Below are 25,783 nucleotides of genomic sequence, written 5' to 3'. Positions count from 1 at the left end.
CAGCTAACATCATACTTTACTGAAAGACTTGATTCTTTCACCCCAAGACTGGGAAAAAGGCAAGGATGTCTGCTTTCACCACTTCTGTGCAAACTATCCTGGAATCTCTAGCCAGTATAATAAGACAAGAAGAACAGATATACAGATGGGAGAGCAAGAAGTAAAATTATGTTTTGTCATGTCACAGATAGCATGATTGTGTAGAAATTCCTAAGAAAGCTACAAAAAAACTACTAGAATTCAAAATCAATATATATAAATCAATTGCATTTCTATATAAAAAATAACAATCAGAAATAAAAAATTTTAAAACCACCATTTGTTAACAGCACGAAAATAGGAAATATGGGTAAATTTCACAAAAGATGTTTAAGACTTTACAACAATAATTATAAAACATTGCTGAGAGAAATAAGAACTAAATAGAGAAATGTGCCACGTTGACATTCAAAAGACTTAATATTTTTAAGATGTCAATTCTCCCAAAACTGATCTATAGTTGCAATGCAATCCTAATATAAAATCATATCAGGCTTTTTGGTATCAATTGACCAGATGAATCTACAATTTATATGGAATGCTAAAGACTGAAAATAGTTAAAACAGTTTTGAAAAAGACAACAAAAATAAAGGACTTACACTACTTGATTTCAAGACTTACTATAAAATTACAGTAATCCAGACATAAAGTCAGACACTTAGATCAATGGAAAAGAACACCAAACCCAAAAACAAAACCATTGCCACTGAGTACATTTCAACTCATAGCAACCCTGTAGGACAGAGCAGAACTGCCCCACTGGGTTTCCAAGGCTATAATCTTTACAGAAGCAGACTGCCACACCTTTCTCCTGAGGAGCAGCTGGTGCGTTCAAACCGCCAGCCTTCCGGTTAGCAGCTGAGCATCTAGCCACTGCACCACCAAAGCTCCCTTATGGAAAAGAATAGTGATCTAGAAACACAATCACACAAATATGGTGAGCTGATACTTGACAAAGCTGGCAAGGCAAGTCAATGGGGGAAATGATCACCTTTTCAGCCAATGGTATAAAAACTGGGCAGCCAAAAAAATTCTTCGCTTTACTTCAGACCTTACACAAAAATATACTCAAACTAACTGTAAGAGCTAAAACTATAAAACTTCTCGAAGAAGCATACTCCTAATAAGTTTGGGTTTTGCAAAGATTTCTTAACTATGATCCAACAAGCAAGAACTACAAAGGCAAAAATCAATACACAGGACTTTATCAAAATTGAGTGACATGAAAATTAAAAAGAAAACCACACCGTGAGAAAATATTTACAAAATATACAGCTAACAAAACATCTATATCTAAAATACACATATATTAAAAAGCCTTTACAACAAGAAAGCAACTAATCCAAGTTTTAGAAATGAGCAAAAGATTTGGACTTTTTCCACAAAAAGATAAAATAGTCTTAACAGGTAGGACTGTGAAAAGATGGTCAACATTGTTAATCATTAGGGAAAAGAAAATTAAAAATTACAGTGAAATACAATAAGCCACTTATTAAAATGGCTAAAATTAAAGACTGATCATATCAAATCTTGACAAGGATGTGGAGGAACTGGGATTCTCATACACTGCTGGTGGGATTATAAAATGGGACAACCACGTTGGAAAACAGTCTGATCATTTATTAAAAAATTAAACATACAACCCAGCCATTCCATCTCCAGGTGTTTACCCGAGAGAAATGAAAGCATATGTCCACACACAGTCTTCCACCCAAATGTACATGGCAGGCTTATTTTTAATAGCCCAAAACAGGAAGAAAGGCACATGTCCATTAACAAGTTAATGACTACACAAATAGTGGTATAAGCAAACAATGGATTACAACTCACCAGTAAAAAGGAATGAACTATTAATATATACAACACGAATGAATGTCAAAATTATGCCGACTTAAAGCAAGGCTCTCCTCCCAAAAGAGTACAAATTGAAAAATATATACACAAATAAACAAGACAATGAAGTTGATAGTTTCACAAAAATTTACCTGTTAGTCGGCTGTGTGTTCCCAAACTAGTTTATACCAGCTACATTTCTTATAATTTCATAAATCAATGAAATATGAGTACAGAAAGAGGGCTGTTGCTTCCATGAAAATAAAATTGAATGCTCTCAAAATACCAGATAAAACTGCTCTTGAATCAAACATTGGCAAGACCATTGGAAAAGACTACAGGGAAAAAGCTGGAGGAAATCCAGATTGTTTTGCAAAAGTCTTAAGTTTTTGTTACATTTTAAAGAAACTCAAACAGGAAAACATTAAGTATTGTGAGTGTGCTTTACAAAACAAAGATAAGGTGGAACTTCCAAAAATAGACCCATACTCAAAGAAAAGAAAAAGGCTTTTTTATGTTTTGTTACGTGCATGAATGAGTGCATGCTTAATATTTTCACTTAAAATATTTAAGGTACAATTCCCTCATGCATCAACCGACAAAACGGTGGCTTAATCTCAATGAAAACAGGGGCTCCTGAGGTCTTTTGAATTCATTTTTTTTCTTCTTGTAAAAGCAAACACGCTCCTGAAAAAGATGGATTCACAAAACCAGAAAAACGGGAGGAAACCACATATAATCTCAACATCAAAATATCACCACTGTAATATTTGGGAACGTGTCTTTGCTGTTTTTTCCTATGCTTTTAATTAAAAAGTAATCATAACATAGAAACACTTTTGTACCTTCTCTTTTTCCCTTAACTTTACAAACATGCTAGCTCTCTCATGTTACAGAAAACAATGGTAATTTTAATGACCTGGCAAAACCAAAAACCAAACCAAACCCAGTGCTGTCAAAATAGCGGCCCTACACAGGCTTTTAAAATTACAGAAGCCATATATACACATATTGATGTCTATTTAAACTATCTATACTCAGTGCAAAAAGCGTCATTTATTTCTCACTTTTCTTGAATAGAGAAGTAGGAATTAAAGGTAATAAATTAAGAAAAACTAAACCTGGATTCTTGAGTACAACTCCATAGGCAATAATTACTACTTTACTCTTTAAAAAAGAACTAGCTTAGTATTTCTCCACCTTATTCTCATTTACTACCTCCATTTACTCAAATCTATAAGAGCAGCTTCTCAGAAAGGCTAAAACAACCAGAAGATAATTGCTGCTAACTTAAATAACAATCTGTGACAGTTACCAAAACACATCCCACTTCAAAGGAAAGCAGTAAAAACAATTATCTACGTTGAGTTTTTAAAAGGAGTTTCAAAAACACCCCTCCCTTATGTGTTAAGCCAGAAATATAACCTGACATTTCATTCCTGGGGTCTAGCTGCCACATTCCTATGCCTGCATTCTAGTGACTCAATAAAATAAATAAAATCAGGATGATAAGAACAGTAATGGTGTCAACTAGGAAACCAAGAAAAAGTAGAGCTGTAATGTCCAAAAATGTGGGTACTGCCTGTGATTGTGGTTTATGAAGAGACCTCTATTTTTGTACTTCCTAGAACTGCAAAATAAAAATATTGCCACAATATAAAATTACATGATGGGACACTGCTATTATTCAACACTACAAAATCCTTCTCTGGCTAAGTGTTTTGGTGTTGAAATGGCTAAAGATCATTTACCAATGATTTGTTCTGAGCCCAACATTTAAAACATTCTATATAAATTTTAAAGCATTTTATCTTCATTACTATTAGATTTAAAATACGGTGGCATTTTTCAATATTTCCCAAATTTTCTAAAATAAACATCATTACTTTTGTAATCCAAAGAAAATTTACTCTTGCAAAACATATAATGTTACAAATATAAAAAATATAGCCACCCCCTAAATACAAAATGCATAATTCTGTTGAAGAAGAGCATTCTAAAATCAAGGCTCCTGAAGTGACTGACATTCTGAGGTCTAGGCCAAATCCCTTTTGTCCTAAGTAACTACATTTGCATCTTGTGTCATACAGTGAAGTCTGTCACTTCTGTAAAATTTCCACTGTACCTCTGACCTAGAAACAGGTAATTGTACAGAAAAATGCAGTTTTGCCCATCCTGTTCTGCTTATTACCAAGTTGTGGTAAAAAAAAAAAAAAAAAAGTCTGATGTTAAGAGATTATTCAGCTTGTGCAGGTGTTAGACATGATTTTAAACATGTGAATACGATAGCTAAGCCAAATTACCCCTGGGCCCCCCTAGAAAAATGTATTTTTGACCTCCTTTACAATACTGTGTACTTAAAGCCAGGAAAATCCGTCAGCCAAATCCTGTCACCTGGAACGACCCCTGTAAAGGAGGTCAACCCCTGCAAAGGTGGTTAACCAAAACCCTGCTGCCTGCAACTTTGTAAATATTAACCAATCAGAACTGCTCCATTGTACCCCCTCCTTGTTTGTGGTTTTTGCTTTTATTAACTTCCATACCACTGCAATCCCCCAGAGCACCTTGTCGAGATTCTCCAGGCACTGTGTTTCCCCATTTCCCCATTTCCAGAAACGCCTGCCCTTTTTTTTTTTTGCCATAATAAAAACCTTTGTTTTTAATCTTGAACAGTCTTGTGTTTCTTTCCACTGTGACATTCTTTATGCACTTTGTGGCTGACATATATATATATATATATATATATATATATATATATATATATATATATATATATATATATATATTTGTTGACAAATATTAAGCTGCTATATAGAAAAAAAGACTTGATGCATTTAGCATAGTAGTATTTTAGAAATAACTTTCGGGCACATAAAGACATACATGTTCACGTTTTTCAACCAGAAAGATTTCATTTCAGTTGCAAACAACCACACCCATAGTAGGGAACAGACTAATCATGCAGAATACAAAACAGAACTGTAACAATAAAGTCTTCATTTACTTTTCAGTTTTGACTACATCAGAATGCAGTAAACAATGAGTCCACACCAGTTAGTTCTCCAGAATAGGGAAGATACAAATCCAGTAACTGTTTTGCTTTACAGTAAGATTGTTGTTGTTTTTAGATGCCATCCAGTTGGACCTGACTCATACCAACCCTATATACAACAGAAAGAAACACTGCCCTGCTCTGCACCATCCTCACAATCGTTGCTATGTTTGAACCCACTGTTGCAGCCACTGTGTCAATCCCTGTTGTTGAGGGTCTTCCTCTTTTTTGCTGACCCTCTGCTTTACCAAGCATGATGTCCTTCTCCAGAAACTGTTCCCTCCTGATAACATGTCCAAAGTACTGAGCATTCTGGCTCTACTTATTCCAAGACACATTAATTCGTTCTTCTGGAAGTCCATGGTATATTCAATATTATTTGCCAATACCAAAATTCAAATGCATCAAAATTCTTCTTCAGTCCCCTTTAAAGAGATCTTTAGCAGGAGATTTGCCCAATGCAATAAACACACCGTTTGATTTCTTGACTACTGCTTCTTTCCATGAGCATTGATTGTGGATCCAAGACAAACGAAATCCTTGACAACTTCAATATTTTCTCCGTTTATCATGATGTCGCTTATTGCTTGTGAGGATTTTTGTTTTCTTTATGTTGAGGTGCAATCCATAATGAAGGCTATACTCTTTGATCTTCATCAGTAAGTGCTTCAGGTCTCCTTCACTTTCAGCAAGCAAGATTGTGTCATCTTTATATTGCAGGTTATTAATGAGTCTTCCTCCAATCTCGATGCCATGTCTTTCATCATATAGTCCAGCTTCTTGGATTATTTGCTCAGCATAAAGATCAAATAGGTATGGTGAAAGGATATAATCCTGACGCACACCTTTTCTGACTTTAAACCACCCAGTATCCCCTTGTTATGTTCAAACAACTGCCTCTTGGTCCATGTACAAGTTGTACATGAGAACAATTATTCTGGAATTCCCATTCTTCACAATGTTATCTATAATTTGTTATGATTCACACAGTCGAATGCCTTTGCACAGTCAATAAAACACAGGTTTTATTGACTGGTATTCTCTGCTTTAAGCCAAGATCTGACATCAGCAATGATATCCCTGGTTCCATGTGCTCTTATGAATCTGGGCTTGAATTTCTGGCAGTTCCCTGTTAACGCACTGCTGCAACCAGTTTTGAATGATCTTCAGCAAAATTTTACTTGTGTGTGATATTAATGATATTGTTCAGTAGTTTCTGCATTCCATTGGATCACCTTTCTTTGGAACAGGAATGAATATGGATCTTACCTAGTCGGTTGGCCAGGTAGGTGCCTTCCAAATTTCTTGGCATAGACAAAAAAGCGCTTTCAGTGTTGTATATATTTGTTGAAACATCTCAATTGGTATCCCATCAATTCCTGGAGCCTTGTTTTTTGCCAATGCCTTCAGTGCAGCTTGGATCTCTTCCTTTAGTACCACTGGTTCTTGATCATATGTTAGCTCCTAAAATGGCTGAATGTCGACCAAATCTCTTTGGTACAGTGACTGTATTTCTTCCATCTCCTTTCGATGTTTCCTGTGTCATTCAAAATTCTGCCCATAGAATACTTCAATATTGCAACTCAAGGCTTGTTCTTCAGTTCTTTTAGCTTGAGAAATACAAAGACTCCTGGCCCTTTTCCTCTTTCATCTATTTTTTAGTAGTCTTTCAAAAGGAAAAGCCTGGTACATATACTTATTAATAGTGTAATAGTTTCTTACCTGACATGATTTGAAAGGTTTTGAAACCTCAAGATTCTTTCAAAATGTGATTCTGATTTACTAGAGGTTCATTTTTTTTTTTTTTTTGCCTGACACACTGTATTTACGTATTTTGAATATGAAGTTCATTAAAAGTTCACACTCATATCACATTTACACTATAAGGACAATTTTTACTGAAACAATTACTACAGCTTAAAAAAACAAACCCACTGCCATCAGTTGATTCCAACTCATGGCAGCCCTATCGGATAGTGCAGAACTCCCCACAGAGTTTCCAAAACTGTAAATCTTTACAGAAGCAGACTGCCACATCTTTCTCCCATGCAGCGGTTGGTGGGTTCAAAGCACCAACCTTTCAGTTAGCAGCTAAGTGCTTAACCACTGCACTACTGGGGCTCCTTACCATAGCTTGAAGAATAATGTGATGGTTAAGACCGCGTATCAACTTGACTGGGCCGTGATTCTCGGTGTTTACATGTGATCACCCCCATGATGGAATCTGCTGTGAGCAGCCACTCAGTTGAAAGGGAGTTTCCTAGGGCATGTGGCCTACATCCGAATATAAGTGGATGTCCTGGCTTTAACCTGCTCTGGATCCTGTAGCTGCCTCCTGTTAGTCTGACCTCCGGTTCTTAGGACTTGAGCTACCAGCTTACCTGCTGATCCTGGGATTCACTGACCTTCGCAGCCTGTGAGCAAGAGCCCTGCTCTCCAACCTGCTGATCTTGGGTTCATCAGCCCCTGGAGCTATGAGAATCAGAAGTCTTGTGGTCTTGCCTGCCAATCTTGGAATTCATTAATCTTCACAGCCTGTGAACAAAAGCCCTGCTCTCCAGCCTGCCCATCTTGGGTTCATCAGCCCCTGCAGGTATGAGAATCAGAAGTCTTGTGGTCTTGCCTGCCGATCTTGGGATTCTCTATCTTCACAGCCTGAGAACAAGAGCCCTGCTTTCCGACCTGCCAATCTTGGGTTCATCAGCCCCCTGCAGCTATGTGAGTCAGGAGAAGCCTCTATCCTGATCCACAGATTTGGGACATTCCAGCCTCTACAACTGCAAGTGGTTTCCTTGATATAAATCTCTCTACATATTTACACACTTCACTGGTTTTGCTTCTCTAAAGAACCCAGCATAAGACAAAAAAAAAAAAAAATATTAATCCCTTGTTAATTTATTTTCTTCCCCCCAAAATCTGGAGAAACCATCCATAATTTTTACGCTGGAGGCAAAAAAAAAAAAAAAAAATCACAAAAAGGAAAAAGAAAAAAAATTGCTCTAGAATAATGATTCTCAAATACCATGGACTGCTGGAAGAAAAAACCAATCTGTCTTGGAAAAAGTACAGCCAAAATGTTCTTCATAAGCAAGGATGGCATGACTTCATCTCACATATTTTGGACACGTTATCAGGAAGTACCAGCCCCTGGAAAAGGACATCATGCTCAGTAGAGGGTCAGTGAAAAAGAGGAAGGCCCTCAATGAGATGGATTGACACAGTGGCTCCAACAATGGGCTCAAGCATAACAACTGTGAAGCTGGCACAGGACCAAACAGAATTTTGTTCTGTTGTACATAGGGTTACTAGGAGTTGGAACCAACTCGACGGCACCTAATGACAACAATTCTTTTTAACATTAATAGTCACAATCCAAAAAAAATTAAAATTTTCTTTTGTCATGAAATAATTTACTGTTATATTTTACTTTGTCTTCTCAAGCCTCCCTTTAAAATCTTCTGTTCTGCTCTTTTACTTCATCATTTCTTATATGTGCTCTAGCAACTCTACATTCAGGAGCAAGTTTCAGAATCTCTTCTGATATCCATTTTGGTCTTTTTTTTCTTTCCTGTCTTTTTAATAGGGTTGCTATGAGTTGGAATTGACTCGATGGCAATGGAAATGGGTTTTGTTCTTTTTAATGACCTCTTTCTTTTTTTCATATATGATGTCCTCGATGTCATCTCACATCTCCTTTGGTCTTGGGACATTAGTGTTCAATGTGTCAAACCTATTCTTGAGATGACTTCTAAATTCAGGCGGTATACACTCAAGGTCGTACTTTGGCTCACGTGGACTTGTTTTAAATTTTTCAGCTTCAACTTGAACTTGCATATGAGTAACCTATGTTCTGTTCTGCAGTCAGTCCCTGGCCTTGTTCCAATTAACAATACTGAGTTTTTCCATTGTGTCTTTCCACAGATGTAGTCAATTTGATTCCTGTATATTCCATCCTACAAGGTCCATATGTAGTCACTGTTTATATTGTTGAAAAGGATATTTGCAACGGACAAGTCATTGGTTTTGCAAAATTCTATTGTGCCATCTCCAGCGTCTTTTCTATCACCAATGCCATATATTCCTACTACTGATCCTTCTTTGTTTCTAACTTTTGCATTCCAATCACTAGTAATCATCATGGATCTTGACTGCATGTTTGATCAATTTCAGACTGCAGAAGTTGGGAAAAATCTTCAATTTCTTATGTAATATAGCTACTATGGACAAAGTCAACTTCAGCAGAAAATTTCATATTCCCTTCTAGCACAGCTTCTTCATTACCTATTACTTCTGAGCATCTAGTTGGATTCTTGAATTTCATCCATTCCAATTTACCAATTATTATTCAATAATCCTCTTGAGGAAGATTTATAGATAAAATGGTATGACACCTAGGATATGGTATGGTGAAGGGAGGCATAGATGAAGTAAGACTGGACATGAGTTGATAAGTGCTGAAGCTGAGTAATAAATATGTGTGGGATTCATTTCAGTACTGTATTTACATATATCTCAAAAATGTCCATAAATAATTCATAACTATATATAATCAAACCTTCTACAATTATTTTTAGAACTTGTAAACAATGGCATTTATCATTTATTATTTTTCAAACCACAGAACCATCATAATTAAAAGATGGGGTTTACCACACACTAAATGAGCTAGAAAAAAACAAAGACTGGGAATGAACTAGATGAAAGGAAGAAAAGTATTTTTATAAAGGGCAGTATTCACAGATGGTCAAACTGAATCAGCTGCTCATCCAGAAAATCTGTGGGAGTTAATCCAGCAGGGAGTCTATTCAAAACTTTTAATTATATTGGTCTCCATATATACATTTCATAGTTTTTTAAGCCAAGAATATTTGTTATCGGGGCTTTCACTGACCAAAGAGTTGAAAAAAGCAATAAAAGGAAGAGAAAAGCAAAATGTTTTCTTAAAAACAAGAACTTAAAGTAGGGAACCTTGATTACTTTAAAAAGTAATAATAAAGATAGTAAAGAGCTGTCAGTGCCAATCTAGAACAATCTAGGAATAACTGCCTCAAGATAGTTAAAGTAAATAATTTCCTATAATGATCTGTAACTGAGTTATAATAATGAAAGAAGAAAGTCTCAAATGTATCAATAGCAAAAAGAAGGATGGCTTTAAATTTGTTTTAAAAATTACTGGGAGGTTCAGAATGACCTTCCATTCAATTCGCATTCAAATATTCAGGTCCATTTTTAACCCTTAACAAAATTATGCAGGTTGGGAAGGAAAACTGGTATACCACGATTATTCCAAAACAGATTTTCATTCAATACTGTTTTTAATACTATTATCTTCAAATACAAAGGAACTGACAAATTCGAAAATTTCATTATCATACAATCCATTTTAAATACTTCTCTGTAACAGTCAAAATTCTCTCATCAGCCCGTTTCTCTACAGCCAGTATTCTTAGTCCACTCATGAACGATCCTTCTGGTTCTGAGTTATCAGCAGAATAATGTTTATTGATTAACCAGTACATATAAGAAAATGATTTTCTTAATTTTCTTCAGCTACTATCACTGAAACCCTATTATACATCACTTACACAGAATTTCTTAAATTTTAAAACCACTTCACAATATTTTTAATAATTATCTATGTGGAGCTTTCGTGGCATAGTGGTTAAGTGCTTGGCTGCTAACTGAAAGGTCAGCAGTTCAAACTTACCAACAGCTCTGCAGAAGAAAGACGTGGCAGTCTGCCTCTGTCAAGATTTACAGCCTTGGAAACCCTATGGGGCAGTTCTACTGTCCTCTATGGTCGCTCTGAGTTGGAATTGACTCGACAGCAATGGGGCAAGGGAGATGTGTAAATACAACAATCTCTTATGATAACGAAGAAAGAATGGTGTATTGAAGTGGTAAATATAATGGTGTATTGAAGTGGTAAATATTAGAGTTATAATATCATAGTTGTAGAGGTGAACATTTTCCATTTTAGAATAACGACACGTGAACTTTTTCGTTTGTTCTTTTAAAAAGTGTCACCTGGGAGCCAAGATGGCGGACTAGGCAGACGCTACCTCGGATCCCTCTTACAACAAAGACACGGAAAAACAAGTGAATCGATCACATACATAACAATCTACGAACCCTGAACAACAAACACAGATTTAGAGATGGAGAACGAACTAATACGGGGAAGCAGAGATTGTTCCCAGAGCCTGGAGCCAGCGCACCAGTCAGGTACAGCACGAGCACAGAGAGCTGCTCCACCCCCATGAACTAACCCCGGGAGGGGGACCAGCCAGTTCCGCGGGCGGCGTGGGACGCAGCCGGTAGGAGAAGTCCCTGGGAGGCAGTGACTGGTCTCGGAGCAGGAAGAGCAGTGTCTCAGCCGGGCAACCGTCCCGACGGGATTTGGACTGGGCGCAGGTACGGCATAAACACGGAGAACTGCTCCACCCCCCTGAACTAACCCCGGGAAGGGGCCCAGCCGGGTCGCACGGGCGGCGTGGGACGCAGCCGATAGAAGTCCCCGGGAGGCAGCAACTGGTATTGCAGCGGGGAGATCAGCGTCCCAGCCGGGACACTCGGTCACGGCACAAACACGGGGAGCTGCTCCACCCATCTGAACTAACCCCAGGAGGCGGCCCAACTGGTTCGCGGGGGCGGCACGGCCATGTGGCTGGAGGGACAAGAAGTCCCCGGGAGGCAGTGACTGATTTTGGAGTCGAGAGTGCACCGTCCCAGTAGGGGAGCCTTGACGCTGGGCGTGCGGCTGGAAGCGGAGGATCTGACCGTGACTCCAGCGGGCCAGACCCCCCAGGGGCAATCTCCACACAGCCAGCACACATAGGCGACGCGCCCGCGGGAATCTCAGATATAATAGTCATTCCAAGCAAGACAAGCAACTCTGGCTATATTCTGAGGTGCTACTCTCCTATCTCTCTGTTCCCTCTCCCACCCTCCCCAGGCGGCTTCATTAACATCTGAATAGCCTGAGCCAGAGGGAGAACTCTGATAGGGATCTGACTGCATTTTTTTTTAGCGGATTTTCTGGAAAAACTAGTTTCCCAGTGATGGCTCGAAGACAACAATCCATATCAAACCACTTAAAGAAGCAGACCGTGACAGCTTCTCCAACCCCCCAAACAAAAGAATCAAAACCTTTCCCAAATGAAGATACGATATTGGAATTATCAGATACAGAATATAAAAAACTAATTTACAGAATGCTTAAAGATATCACAAATGAAATTAGGATAACTGCAGAAAAAGCCAAGGAACACACCGATAAAACTGTTGAAGAACTCAAAAAGATTATTCAAGAACATACTGGAAAAATTAATAAGTTGCAAGAATCCATAGAGAGACAACATGTAGAAATCCAAAAGATTAACAATAAAATTACAGAATTAGACAACGCAATAGAAAGTCAGAGGAGCAGACTCGAGCAATCAGAATGCAGACTGGGACATCTGGAGGACCAGGGAATCAAAACCAACATAGCTGAAAAAAAATCAGATAAAAGAATTAAAAAAAATGAAGAAACCCTAAGAATTATGTGGGACTCTATCAAGAAGGATAACCTGCAGGTGATTGGAGTCCCAGAACAGGGAGGGGGGACAGAAAACACAGAGAAAATGGTTGAAGAACTCCTGACACAAAACTTCCCTGACATCATGAAAGACGAAAGGATATCTATCCAAGATGCTCATCGAACCCCATTTAAGATTGATCCAAAAAGAAAAACACCAAGACATATTATCATCAAACTCACCAAAACCAAAGATAAACAGAAAATTTTAAAAGCAGCCAGGGAGAAAAGAAAGGTTTCCTTCAAGGGAGAATCAGTAAGAATAAGTTCAGACTACTCAGCAGAAACCATGCAGGCAAGAAGGGAATGGGACGACATATACAGAACACTGAACGAGAAAAACTGCCAGCCAAGGATCATATATCCAGCAAAACTCTCTCTGAAATATGAAGGCGAAATTAAGATATTTACAGACAAACACAAGTTTAGAGAATTTGCAAAAACCAAACCAAAGCTACAAGAAATACTGAAGGATATTGTTTGGTCAGAGAACCAATAATGTCAGGTATCAACACAACACAAGGTCACAAACAGAACGTCCTGATATCAACTCAAATAGGGAAATCACAAAAACAAACAAATTAAGATTAATTAAAAAAAAAATACACATAACAGGGAATCATGGAACTCAATAGGTAAAAGATCACAATAATCAAAAAGAGGGACTAAATACAGGAGGCATTGAACTGCCATATGGAGAGTGATACAAGGCGATATAGAACAATACAAGTTAGGTTTTTACTTAGAAAAATAGGGGTAAATAATAAGGTAACCACAAAAAGGTATAACAACTCTATAACTCAAGATAAAAGCCAAGAAAAACGTAACGACTCAACTAGCATAAAGTCAAACACTATGAAAATGAGGATCTCACAATTTACTAAGAAAAACGCCTCAGCACAAAAAAGTATGTGGAAAAATGAAATTGTCAACAACACACATAAAAAGGCATCAAAATGACAGCACTAAAAACTTATTTATCTATAATTACCCTGAATGTAAATGGACTAAATGCACCAATAAAGAGACAGAGAGTCACAGACTGGATAAAGAAACACGATCCATCTATATGCTGCCTACAAGAGACACACCTTAGACTTAGAGACACAAACAAACTAAAACTCAAAGGATGGAAAAAAGTATATCAAGCAAACAATAAGCAAAAAAGAAGAGGAGTAGCAATATTAATTTCTGACAAAATAGACTTTAGACTTAAATCCACCACAAAGGATAAAGAAGGACACTATATAATGATAAAAGGGACAACTGATCAGGAAGACAAAACCATATTAAATATTTATGCACCCAATGACAGGGCTGCAAGATACATAAATCAAATTTTAACAGAATTGAAAAGTGAGATAGATATCTCCACAATTATAGTAGGAGACTTCAACACACCACTTTCGGAGAAGGACAGGACATCCAGTAAGAAGCTCAACAGAGACACGGAAGATCTAATTACAACAATCAACCAACTTGACCTCATTGACTTATACAGAACTCTCCACCCAACTGCTGCAAAATATACTTTTTTTTCTAGTGCACATGGAACATTCTCTAGAATAGACCACATATTAGGTCATAAAACAAACCTTTGCAGAGTCCAAAACATCGAAATATTACAAAGCATCTTCTCAGACCACAAGGCAATAAAACTAGGGATCAATAACAGAAAAACTAGGGAAAAGAAATCAAATACTTGGAAAATGAACAATACCCTCCTGAAAAAAGACTGGGTTATAGAAGACATCAAGGAGGGAATAAGGAAATTCATAGAAAGCAACGAGAATGAAAATACTTCCTATCAAAACCTCTGGGACACAGCAAAAGCAGTGCTCAGAGGCCAATTTATATCAAGAAATGCACACATACAAAAAGAAGAAAGAGCCAAAATCAGAGAACTGTCCCTACAACTTGAACAAATAGAAAGTGAGCAACAAAAGAATCCAGCAGGCACCAGAAGAAAACAAATAATAAAAATTAGAGCTGAACTAAATGAATTAGAGAACAGAAAAACAATTGAAAGAATTAACAAAGCCAAAAGCTGGTTCTTTGAAAAAATTAACAAAATTGATAAACCATTGGCTAGACTGACTAAAGAAATACAGGAAAGGAAACAAATAACCCGAATAAGAAATGAGAAGGACCACATCACAACAGAACCAAATGAAATTAAAAGAATCATTTCAGATTATTATGAAAAATTGTACTCTAACAAATTTGAAAACCTAGAAGAAATGGATGAATTCCTGGAAAAACACTACCTACCTAAACTAACACATTCAGAAGTAGAACAACTAAATAGACCCATAACAAAAAAGAGATTGAAACAGTAATCAAAAAACTCCCAACAAAAAAAAAGCCCTGGCCCGGACGGCTTCACTGCAGAGTTCTACCAAACTTTCAGAGAAGAGTTAACACCACTACTTCTGAAGGTATTCCAAAGCATAGAAAATGACGGAATACTACCCAACTCATTCTACGAAGCCACCATCTCCCTGATACCAAAACCAGGTAAAGACATTACAAAAAAAGAAAATTATAGACCTATATCCCTCATGAACATTGATGCAAAAATCCTCAACAAAATTCTAGCCAATAGAATCCAACAACACGTCAAAAAAATCATTCACCCTGATCAAGTGGGATTTATACCAGGTATGCAAGGCTGGTTTAATATCAGAAAAACCATTAATGTAATCCATCACATAAATAAAACAAAAGACAAAAACCACATGATCTTATCAATTGATGCAGAAAAGGCATTTGACAAAGTCCAACACCCATTTATGATAAAAACTCTTACCAAAATAGGAATTGAAGGAAAATTCCTCAACATAATAAAGGGCATCTTTGCAAAGCCAACAGCCAATATCACTCTAAATGGAGAGAACCTGAAAGCATTTCCCTTGAGAACGGGAACCAGACAAGGATGCCCTTTATCACCACTCTTATTCAACATCGTGCTGGAAGTCCTAGCCAGGGCAATTAGGCTAGACAAAGAAATAAAAGGTATCCGGATTGGCAAGGAAGAAGTAAAGTTACCACTATTTGCAGATGACATGATTATATACACAGAAAACCCTAAGGAATCCTGCAGAAAACTACTGAAACTAATAGAAGAGTTTGGCAGAGTCTCAGGTTATAAAATAAACATACAAAATCACTTGGATTCCTCTGCATCAACAAAAAGAACACCGAAGAGGAAATAACCAAATCAATACCATTCACAGTAGCCCCCAAGAAGATAAGATACTTAGGAATAAATCTTACCAAGGATGTAAAAGACCTATACAAAGAAAACTACAAAGCTCTACTACAAGAAATTCAAAAGGACATACGTAAGTGGAAAAACATACCTTGCTCATGGATAGGAAGACTTAACATAGTAAAAATGTCTATACTACCAAAAGCCATCTATACATTTAACGCACTTCCGATCCAAATTCCAATGTCATATTTTAAGGGGATAGAGAAACAAATCACCAATTTCATATGGAAGGGAAAGAAGCCTCGGATAAGCAAAGCACTACTGAAAAAGAAGAAGAAAGTGGGAGGCCTCACTTTACCTGACTTCAGAACCTATTATACAGCCACAGTAGTCAAAACAGCCTGGTACTGGTACAACAGGCACATAGACCAATGGAACAGAATTGAGAACCCAGACATAGATCCATCCACGTACGAGCAGCTGATATTTGACAAAGGACCAGTGTCAATTAATTGGGGAAAAGATAGCCTTTTTAACAAATGGTGCTGGCATAACTGGATATCCATTTGCAAAAAAATGAAACAGGACCCATACCTCACACCATGCACAAAAACTAACTCCAAGTGGATCAAAGACCTAAACATAAAGACTAAAACGATAAAGATCATGGAAGAAAAAATTGGGAGAACCCTAGGAGCCCTAATACAAGGCATAAACAGAATACAAAACATTACCAAAAATGATGAAGAGAAACCCGATAACTGGGAGCTCCTAAAAATCAAACACCTATGCTCATCTAAAGACTTCTTCAAAAGAGTAAAAAGACCACCTACAGATTGGGAAAGAATTTTCAGCTATGACATCTCCGACCAGCGCCTGATCTCTAAAATCAATATGATTCTGTCAAAACTCAACCACAAAAAGACAAACAACCCAATCAAGAAGTGGGCAAAGGATATGAACACACATTTCACTAAAGAAGATATTCAGGCAGCCAACAGATACATGAGAAAATGCTCTCGATCATTAGCCATTAGAGAAATGCAAATCAAAACTACAGTGAGATTCCATCTCACACCAGCAAGGCTGGCATTAATCCAAAAAACACAAAATAATAAATGTTGGAGAGGCTGCGGAGAGATTGGAACTCTCATACACTGCTGGTGGGAATGTAAAATGGTACAACCACTTTGGAAATCTATCTGGCGTTATCTTAAACAGTTAGAAATAGAACTACCATACAACTCAGAAATCCCACTCCTGGGAATATACCCTAGAGATACAAGAGCCTTCATACAAACAGATATATGCACACCCATGTTTATTGCAGCTCTGTATACAATAGCAAAAAGTTGGAAGCAACCAAGGTGTCCATCAACGGATGAATGGGTAAATAAATTGTGGTATATTCACACAATGGAATACTACGCATCGATAAAGAACAGTGACGAATCTCTGAAACATTTCATAACATGGAGGAACCTGGAAGGCATTATGCTGAGTGAAATTAGTCAGAGGCAAAAGGACAAATATTGTATAAGACCACTATTATAAGATCTTGAGAAACAGTAAACCTGAGAAGAACACATACTTTTGTGGTTACGAGGGGGGGAGGGAGGGAGGGTGGGAGAGGGTTTTTTATTGATTAATCAGTAGATAAGAACTGCTTTAGGTGAAGGGAAAGACAACACTCAATACATGGAAGGTCAGTTCAATTGGACTGGACCAAAAGCAAAGAAGTTTCCGGGATAAAATGAATGCTTCAAAGGTCAGCGGAGCAAGCGCGGGGGTCTGGGGAACATGGTTTGCAGGGACTTCTAAGTCAATTGGCAAAATAATTCTATTATGAAATCATTCTGCATCCCACTTTGAAATGTGGCGTCTGGGGTCTTAAATGCTAACAAGCGGCCATCTAAGATGCCTCAGTTGGTCTCAACCCACCTGGATCAAAGGAGAATGAAGAACACCAAGGCCACACGACAACTAAGAGCCCAAGAGACAGAAAGGGCCACATGAACCAGAGACCTACATCATCCTGAGACCAGAAGAACTAGTTGGTGCCTGGCCACAATCGATGATTGCCCTGACAGGGAGCACAGCAGAGGACCCCTGAGGGAGCAGGAGATCAGTGGGATACAGACCCCAAATTCTCATAAAAAGACCAAACTTAATGGTCTGACTGAGACTAGAGGAATCCCGGCGGCCATGGTCCCCAGACCTTCTGTTGGCACAGGACAGGAACCATCCCCGAAGACAACTCATCAGACATGAAAGGGACTGGTCAGCTGGGGGGAGAGAGATGCTGATGAAGAGTGAACTAATTATATCAGGTGGACACTTGAGAGTGTGTTGGCAACTCTTGTCTGGAGGGGGATGGGAGGATAGAGAGAGAGGGAAGCCGGCAAAATTGTCAAGAAAGGAGAGACTGAAAGGGCTGACTCAAGAGGGGGAGAGCAAGTGGGAGTAGGGAGTGAGATGTACGTAAACGTATATGTGACAGACTGATTGGATTTGTAAACGTTCACTTGAAGCTTAATAAAAGTTATGAAAAAAAAAGAGGAAATGAAAAAAAAAAGTGTCACCTAATATTGTTAATCTTTCAAATTTTACCATTTTCATTATCTAATATCTTTCCATTCATTATAAATAAAATAGTATTTCAGAAGATTTTAGATCAGCAAATTTTAGACAACCATATATTTAGTATTTAGTCAAAGAATTTAGGAACTAGAAAATATCTTGGAGAAGTACTACTTAAAGTGCTGATCTGTGACCAAATAACGAGCTTGTGTCAGAATATAAGTTAAATTCACCGCTTCCTTAGTCAACGAAGTCTTGCCACCTTAAAAAAAAGAAAAACCCTCTGCCAAACTAAGGCTTGAGGGCTTTTAGTTGACTGACATTCTGATGTAAGCTCCACGTCTCCTTGTGGACTAGTTACAGACGGTTTGTAGACTGGTGGCCAGTCTACACACTCTGAGCAAAGTACTGTCTTAACGATCATCTACTCCAGTGGTCCTCCATTCTGACTCCACGTGACAATAATCTGGGAAACATAAAAAGAAAAAAGTCCACTGGGCCTCTCTTTCAGAGGCTGATTTAATTGGTCTGCAGCATGGAGCAAAAATATGGTCTAGGACCATCCTATTCCGCAGACAAGGACTGAGAGGAATTCACTAGATGGCAATGGGTTTGGTTTTGGGGCTTCACCTCAAAAATAGTTTGGGTTTTTTCCCAGGGCTTCGAACCGGTTCGTTCCAGTTCAGTCCCCTACTGAGAATTTGTACTTCTATCCCAGATACAGGCAGTCCCTGGGATTACTAACATCTGGCTAACACAGCTCCTACTAGCTCTTTAGTATTATGTAAATTTGCCCTCATGGCCTTTAATGTTATATAAATTTCAATTTGAAATGATTTAACCAACCTCTACACTGAAACAAGGAGCCCTGGTGTCAAAGTGGTTAAGAGCTCAGCAGATAATCAAAAGGTCAGCAGGTGCAATCCACCAGCTGGTCCTTGAAAACGCTACAGGGGCAGTTCTACTCTGTCGTATAAAAAACCACTGTTATCCAGTCGATTCCAACTCATAGCCACCCTACAGGACAGAGTAGAACTGCCCCACAGAATTTCCAAGGAGCACCTGGTGGATTCAAGCTGCAGACCTTCTGGTCAGCAGCCGTAGCTCTTAACCACTATGCCACCAGGGTTTCCACTAGGGTCAGTATAAGTCAGAATCTACTCAATGGCAATGGGTTTGGTTTTTCCTTGGTTTTACACACAACAAATTCTTCATCACAATCATCTTCACTTGCTACATGTGCAGCTTTTTAAATCACTGAAAAGGCTTAGAGTCTTTTCTTGCCCTCAAGAAAGGCTGAATAAGAACTGTATGCACCTGTTCTGACATAGCTACAAATTTGACTGAAGGACTTAGTCAGGAACAGATCTTGTTCATAACGCATTGAATGTCTGTATGCGGAAGCAGAATATACATCTTAACGAGATCCCCAGGTGTACATAAGAATCACCAGGGGATCTTGTTAAAAGGTAGATACTGATTCAGCATATCTGGAGTGGAAATGCAAATTCTCAGCAGGGGTTCCAACCAGAAATGAACTGATCTGAAGCCCTGGTTTATGGGACCTGAGATGAAAAGAACTGACTCTTCAGTATAATGCTCTTTCCGCTGTACCCAATACATAAGATTAAATTATTATAGCACCACCCTGTACTCAAGACACTGGAAGAATAGAAACATTTGTCTGGAAAACTTTTGGTTTCTTATTATTGAAGTAAAAGATAACAAAGTATTAAGAAAGCATTACATGGTTGATTTTTGGTTACTTGAAGGATTAATTGTATCTTCCCTAAGGTATGATAAATTGGTTTCTGTTACTTAGGGAAAATCCAGAAAAGGACATTAGTGAGTTAAATATCCTGTGATTTTCTTTAAAATACTAATTTATCAATTCTTAAGCAATAAGCTAACAGCAAATTAATGACTATTTTATGTCAAGTGGAAAGGCATTTTTTTTCTCCAATTTGAAAATATTCTATGAACATAAAAAAGCTAAATGGACTTTCGTATTTCTCTCCCAGCTTAAAGCTTATTGTAAAACAGTTAACCAGCACATCCTGGTCAGTGACAAACAAGTGCTGGTTAAACAAGGACCACAGAGTTTTGCAATCCTTTCTGCAAGTTCTAAAGACTGGCAAAAGCACAGACGGGAGCAAGCTGGGATTAATATTAGTAAGTGCTAGAGTGCTTTGCATCTTCTGCATCTTAAAGGAAAACTGTGGCACTAATTTGCTTTCATTTTTACTGAAATACTTTTCTTCTGGGGCATGAAACCAAATGTGGTGAGCATATTAATGAAGTCAAACCCAATTCTACTTAGAAGACCTGCTGGAGTATGAACTGATACATTTAAACAACTTGCCTTTCATCCATCTGTATGTGCTCTCCAATATGTTTCTTCATGTTGTGGAGCTTCAGCTTCCTCATCTGCATAAATCTCCTAGTCACTTCTCCTTGTAACACCTTCCTGTCCTGGCCCAGCTGAATTAGGTGCCTCTCCTCGTTTCTTTGTTGTTGTTGTTAGGTGACATCTGGTTGGTTCAGTCTCATAGCCAACCCATGTAAAACAGAATGAAACACTGCGCAGTCCGGTGCCATCCTCACAACTGTTGCTATCCTTGAGCCCATCGCTGCAGCCACTGTGTCAACCCACATCGTTGAGGTTCTTCCTTTCTTTCAATGACCCTCTACCTCACCAAGCATGTCGTCCTTCTCCAGGGCTGGTCTCACCTAAAAATATGTCCAAAGTATGTGAGATGAAGTCTTGCCAAGTTCTCTTCACTTCCAGCAAGCAAGATTGTCCTCTGCATATCGCAGGCTGTTAATGAGTCTTCCTCCAATCCTGATGCCACGTTCTTCTTCATATAGTCCAGCTTCTGAGATTATTTGCTCAGTATACAGACTGAATGAGTATGGTGAAAGGATATAACTCTGATGCACACCCTTCCTGCTTTTACACCATGCAGTGTCCCCTTGTTCTGTTCAAACAACTGCTTCTTGGTCGGTCTATGTACAGGCTCCTCATGAGCACGATTAAGTGTTCTGGAATTCCCATTCATCATAATATTATCCATAATTTGCTATGATCCACAGTCAAATGCCTTTATAGTCAATAAAACACAGACAAACATCTTTCTGGTATTCTCTGCTTTCAGCCCCCAATATACACAGGGATGTCTCATTTTAATGAGGAGACTTGTTCCTGAAGATCTTACGTAAGTCAAAACTTAGTATTGAATACTAATTTTCTCATACAAAAAAAAAATGTGAGAATACATAAATCTATAATCATTGTAATATTTTTGTTTTAATGCTTTTTGTTTTCTCAACCTTATCACTAGTATTTTGTAGACTTTTCTTTCTCAAATTAACTGCACAGCATGTTTTGGCCTTCTTTATTATATTTTACCATAGTAACTTCTTTTCCAAAGTTAATGATTTCTGCATGTTTTTCAGCACTACTACTAACAGTAGTACTATGTGATGACCTTGTTCAAAGACATAAACAAAGATTTTAAATTAAAATAACAAAAATGAGTACAATGGCAACAGGAATAATTTGTGTAAGTTCTAAGCAAAAAAAAAAAGAGTAATTCACGTGGCACCATCAAAAGAAAGTGGGTATTTCTATTTATCTGTTAAAATACTGCAGCTGAGTGGCAGAACCATGCAGCACTGCTCGCAGAGAGAGTTATGAAAAAACTTTACCAACACGTGCCAACAGTTAACACTTTTCAGGTGTTCTAAAAAAAAAAAAGGGCAGGTAAGACTTGAGATGTACAGCACACCGTAACCCATAGTTCTTTATCGGCTGTCCAGGAAGTTACAGAACAATTTCAGGGTAAAAAATCTAGGTCAGAACCACTTGGATAATTACTATTTCACAGGCAAGTCTTGATTTTGATAGGCTTGGCTCAATCATCATCATCGCCATCCTATCATCATAAAGGCAAAACAAAAACTACCAAGTATCCCCTGTCACCCTCCAACAGTGAATCCAATCTAAAAGAAGACAACTTGGTAAGGTTTGTTCCCCACATCCAAACTAAACAAACAAACAAACAAAACAAACCCCATTGCCGTCGAGTCAATTCCAACTCATGGCAACTCTAAAGGACAGAGTAGAACTGCCTCACAGGGTTTCCAAGGAGTAACTGGTAGATTTGAACAGCTGACCTTCTGATTAGCAGCTGTAGCTCTTAACCACTAAGCCACCAGAGTTTCCAGACCAAACTAGGGACATCCAATTATCCAAACCCAAGAATAGAACACCGGGACAAATCTTCTGTTTTACTACCTTTGCATAAAACAGACTCTAATTTCAGTATGAGTTTAAAAATAAATAATCACACTTTTTGGAGGAAATTTATTTTTCAATAGAAAGCTAATAAAAGAATGGAGGCAGTTAACTTTAGAAATATCAGCTTTCCTGTTTTTACATCAGTCTTTTCATATAATCCTTTTCAACTATTGTGTTAGTCATCTAGTGCTGCTATAACAGAAATACCACAGGTGGATGACTTTCACAAAGAGAAATTTATTCTCTCACAGACTAAGAGGCTAGAAATCCAAATTCAGGGTGCTAGCTCCCGGCGAAGGCTTTCTTTCTTTGTTGGCTCTGTAGGAAAGTCCTTGTCATGAATCTTCCACTGGACTAGGGGTTCTCTGTGCAGGAACCCCAAGTCCAAAGGATGCGCTCTGCTCCCAGCGCTGCTTCGTTGGTGTTATGAGGTCCCCAACTCTCTGCTCACTTCCCTTTCCATCTCTTGTAAGGTAAAAGGTGACGCAGGCCACACCCCAGGGAATCTACCTTTACATTGGATCAGGGATGTGACCTGAGTAAGGCTGTCAAGTGGATTCCGACTCACTGTGACCCTACAGGACAGAGCAGAACTGCTCCATAGGGTTTCCAAGAAGTTCCCGGTGAATTTGAAGTGCTGACCTTTTGGTTAGCAACCATAGTTCTTAACCACTATACCACCAGGGTTTCCTATAAGGGTGTTACATCCCACCCTAATCCTCTTTAACATACTCTAATCTTGCCTCATTAACCACAGGCAGAGATTAGGATTTACAACACATAGGAAAATTACATCAATCACAAAATGGAGAACCACCACACAACACGGGGAATCGTGGTCTAATCAAGTTGACACATATCTCTGGGGGACACAACTGAATCCATGACAACTATCCAGTCTGAAAATGATAGGCCATTATTACTGTTAAACCTGGGGAGAGAACTGCAACATCTCAGTCATAGGCTGGGTTCTTCAAATATACTACCTATTCTTTAGAAAAGGAGCCATGGTGGAACAGGGATTGAACACGCTAGACTGCTAACCAAAAGGTCGGTGGTTCAAACTCACCGGCAGCTCTCTGGGAGAAAGATGTGGTAGTCTACAGTACCCATAATATATAAACATTGCTAAAATACCCAAAATATGTAGTTTTCTACTTTCTAATTTTTCCACAGTTTATGTGTAACCAAACTCATTACCGTCGAGTCGATTCTGACTCACACCGGCCCTACAGGACAGAGCAGAACTGCCATAGGATTTCCAAGGCTGTAAATCTTTATGCAAGCAGACTGCCACATCTTTCACCCCAATTTACGTATAAACCCAAATCCACTGCCTTCGAGTTGACTCTGACTCATAGCGACCCACAGGGTTTCCAAGACTGTAAATCTCTACGGAAACAGACCACCACATCTCTCCCTAGAAGCTGCTGGTTATTTTGAACAGCTGACCTTTCGGCGAGCAGTCAGATCACTTTAACCACCATGCCACCAGGGCGCACTGAATTTATTCATAAGACAGTAAATAAAACAATGCGGCCAGCTTCATGTGTTAGAATAGCTTGGAAAGCTCTTTAGAAAAACATTTCCCAAGTGGCTATGTTAACCACAAAAGGGAAAATAGTGGCATTTGCGGAAATGCTCTTCAGTGGTGATCCCAATTTTTTTTTTTGTTTCACTTGGTAAAAGTCAAATACACTCCACCCTCAAAAAAAGAAAAAGAAGCAGTAAAATGTGGAAGTGCTCTGATGTGAAGGGTAAAAGGAAGCCTAGTGGGCTTCTCCCTGGTCGTGTCTTAGTTTTGAAGCACCTTTGTGGGGCTCTGGGGTTTCCTGGTTTACAGTTTAGAAATTACTGCCCAGATGGAAAGTTTCAATTTGGAGTTTTCCTGACACAAATATCACTTACCTCCTAGAGAATGAACCAAAAAAATAAAAAAGAGAGAGATAGAATAAACAAAAAGAATGAATAAATCTGTCTTGGAAGAAGTACAGCCGGAATGCTCCTTAGAAGTGAGGATACAAGACTTCATCTCACATACTTTGGATCAGTCCCTGGAGAGGACATCATGCGTGGTAAAGTAGGGTCAGCAAAAAAGAGGAAGACCCTCAACGAGATGGACTGACACAGTGGCCGCGACATGGGTTCAAGCATAATAGCAATCACGAGGATGGCACAAAACTGGGCAATGTTTCATTCTGTTGTATATAGGGCCCTTATGAGCCGGAACCAATTCGAGGGCAGGTAACAACAACTGGAGACAGGATTGGTCTTAAATACTTAAAGTAGTTACTGCCTGTTGTGTAGCCTACACCTAGGTTTGGCCTTTCAAATGAAAGATCTTATTAGATCTGCTGGAAGGGAGAGGCAGATAACAGTTAATGCCAAACAACATCCAGATGTAATCTAAGGCACTGTTGCTTAACATTTTTTAAATGTATGCCCTATTCTGATAAGGGAGCCCTGGTGGCACAGTGGTTAAAGGTCAGCAGTTGGAATCCACCAGCAACTGCTTGGAAATCCTATGGGGCAGTTCTACTTTATCCTCAACTTAACGGCGATGGAAAAAAAAAAAAAAAATTCTGATAAACATGAAAATCTTATATTCTCATTCTTCTCTGTTGAAGATCTATGTAACTGCTCATCCCCACCAGTTACTGAACTTTTCTCCTGTGGTCTATGTAACAAAATAGTTATCCTTTTCTTTTTTCATTTATCAAGTATAAAATTATGCTATAAAATATGCTTTTTCATACTATATCATCTATTTTAACCTACTTGTAGGATATGCCTCTAGTTGAGAAATATTTATCTAAACTTGCCTATGAATTCTCATTCAGATTTTGAAAATCATGCCTCTTTCCTATGATTTTCAAACATGTTATCCATTGTATGCTTCTCTCCCAATGACCAATGGTAAAATGCCTTAACTATGTTGCTTATTTTAGCAATTTCAAAGACATGGAGTAAGTTAGGGCATAAAACCATAATAATTTAATTATGCAATTGTTCGTATTTTATAAAAGAAAGCTGACAACCAACACAGAGTATAGAAGCATATCACAAGAGAATAAATACCTGTTGGGCAGAAGATAGAATTTTTAACACAGGGAGCTGCACTGTGTTTGAAAAATGATACTGGCATACCAATGGTATTGAAAAACCAAAAATCTGCATGGCTATCA

At 38.3% G+C, this 25,783-nt stretch overlaps 1 protein-coding gene across 6 annotated transcripts in view; it reads right to left on the bottom strand.

The window, feature by feature from the left end:
- HS2ST1 (heparan sulfate 2-O-sulfotransferase 1) overlaps positions 1–25,783 on the bottom strand; it is a 224,509-nt gene that overhangs the window by 64,414 nt on the left and 134,312 nt on the right. The window lies entirely within an intron of this gene.

The sequence above is a fragment of the Elephas maximus genome, chromosome 3 (genome assembly GCF_024166365.1).
Source record: "Elephas maximus indicus isolate mEleMax1 chromosome 3, mEleMax1 primary haplotype, whole genome shotgun sequence".
Lineage (NCBI taxonomy): Eukaryota > Metazoa > Chordata > Mammalia > Proboscidea > Elephantidae > Elephas > Elephas maximus.
This window is presented reverse-complemented; position numbering and strand designations above follow the sequence as displayed.